The sequence below is a fragment of the Scylla paramamosain genome, chromosome 30, assembly GCF_035594125.1.
Source record: "Scylla paramamosain isolate STU-SP2022 chromosome 30, ASM3559412v1, whole genome shotgun sequence".
Classification (NCBI taxonomy): domain Eukaryota; kingdom Metazoa; phylum Arthropoda; class Malacostraca; order Decapoda; family Portunidae; genus Scylla; species Scylla paramamosain.
The window spans coordinates 15479115-15481359 of record NC_087180.1 but is presented as its reverse complement, the minus strand read 5'-3'; positions in this window follow the sequence as shown (position 1 = coordinate 15481359).

Here is a 2245-nt window from a genome sequence, read left to right as displayed (position 1 = left end):
GACACCCATAAAGATAAACACTTTCAAGACATTTACAAGTGCATTGGTCACACTCACTTGCTTCATTATTCACTTATCATCACGCCCTGCAATAACAAAGTGTAAAAAAACAATAATAAAAACTCTCCCAAATGTTAATTCCAATTAACAAAATACGATATAATTTGGACACCTGTCGATCGGGCGTTTAATTAACAGGTGTGCTGGACTTTAGTGTGTATGTGTGTACGTGTGTATGTGTGTGTGTGTGTGTGTGTGTGTGTGAGAGGTTAACACACACACACACACACACACACACACACACACACACACACACACACACACACACACACACACACCCCTTCTTGTATCGACGAAGTGAGATGCGAAAACTGATAGAAAGAGAACAGAGGCCCTTGTGTGTGTGTGTGTGTGTGTGTGTGTGTGTGTGTGTGTGTGTGTGTGTGTGTGTGTGTGTGTGTGTGTGTGTGTGTGTGAACTACAATCTATTAATAAGTGAGATGAACAGTGAGTAAGAAGGAGGTAGTGGTGGTGGTGGTGGTGGTGGTGGTGGTGGTGGTGGTGGTGGTGGCGGCGGCGGCAGGAGCAGGACGCCTTAGATACACTATTACAGGAGGCAGGCTGGCAGGCTTGGCAGGACGCAAATAAACACGACTTCTACGGTGCTGATAAAGATCTGATTACGCCGACCAGATACCACCTCTCTCTCTCTCTCTCTCTCTCTCTCTCTCTCTCTCTCTTAGGCTGTAGCAAATGATATCCTATGTTTAGTAATGCATCCCTACCTTTATAGCAACTTTCTCTCTCTCTCTCTCTCTCTCTCTCTCTCTCTCTCTCTCTCTCTCTCTCTCTCTCTCTCTCTCTCTCTCCATCTAGCTAATGATGCTCAGGTTTCCTTCCCAACAGAGCACAAGGAGACTACCTGACCTCCCTCAACACATCGCAATAAATAAAAGAAAGGAGGAGGAGGAGGAGGAGGAGGAGGAGGAGGAGGAGGAGGAGGAGGAGGAGGAGGAGGAGGAGGAGGAGGAGGAGGAGGAGTGAAAAATAGATGGGGTTTAGTATGAATTAAGAAAGACAGACAAGTGGTAAGGCAGAGAGAGAGAGAGAGAGAGAGAGAGAGAGAGAGAGAGAGAGAGAGAGAGAGAGAGAGAGAGAGAGAGAGAGAGAGAGAGAGAGAGAGAGAGAATTATGTCTGCTTTCGTCATAGTTACTCAAGCCTCACCTTCAATTTCTTTCCTGTACCAAGAATTTCCGACGAAGGAGAGGTGGAGCAAGAACGAGAGGGAGAGAGAGAGAGAGAGAGAGAGAGAGAGAGAGAGAGAGAGAGAGAGAGAGAGAGAGAGAGAGAGAGAGGAAATACCCACGAGACAGGAAGTGATAAGGAAATCTTGAGTAAACACGAGAAGGAAAAGGGAAAAAAATAAAAGGAGCTCCAGGTAAAGGTATTCGAATGTACTGAGGAGTCTTGGACGAATAAAGGGAATAAGTGAGAGGAGGAGATGATAAAGGGAGACAACAAAGGGAGGAGAAATGGGTGCTCGGTGTGTAAAGGTAACACTACACCTGGGCAGTCCCACCTGGGCCTTCTCTCTCTCTCTCTCTCTCTCTCTCTCTCTCTCTCTCTCTCTCTCTCTCTCTCTCTCTCTCAACTCATGGACGGAAAGTATTGTTAATAAACTACTAATACAACAACAACAACAACAACAACAACAACAACAACAACAGCTACTACTACTATTTTCTTCAATCTAATGGAGGAAAACTGAATTGAGAAATGGTTATTGAAAGACATATTAAACTACTACTACTTCTACTACTACTACTACTACTACTACTACTACTATGTGATGTTACTTAGCAAGACTTCTTTCTCTTCTAATATCTCTTAATTATTTCGTAAAGTGAATATCATTTCTCGCTCATAAATTTGTTGTTTTGTTTCGCCTTATCCTCTCCTGCGTCACGTCTCCTACCTCTTTTGCATAGTCACCCTTCTTCTTCTCCATCTTCTTTTTCCCCCTTTCCTCTGTCTTCTTTTCCCTCTTCATCTTTTATTTTCTCTTCATTTTTTTATTATTTCTTCTTCTATTCTACTTTTCTTCTTCTATTTCATCTTCGACAATACTTCTTCGTTTACTTTTCTTTATGTCTTCCTTATCTGATCCCTCCCTCTTCTTCTTCCTTCTCCTCCTCTTGTTCTTGTGTTTCTCCTCCTCTCCCTCCTTCTCCTCCTTCCTTTCCT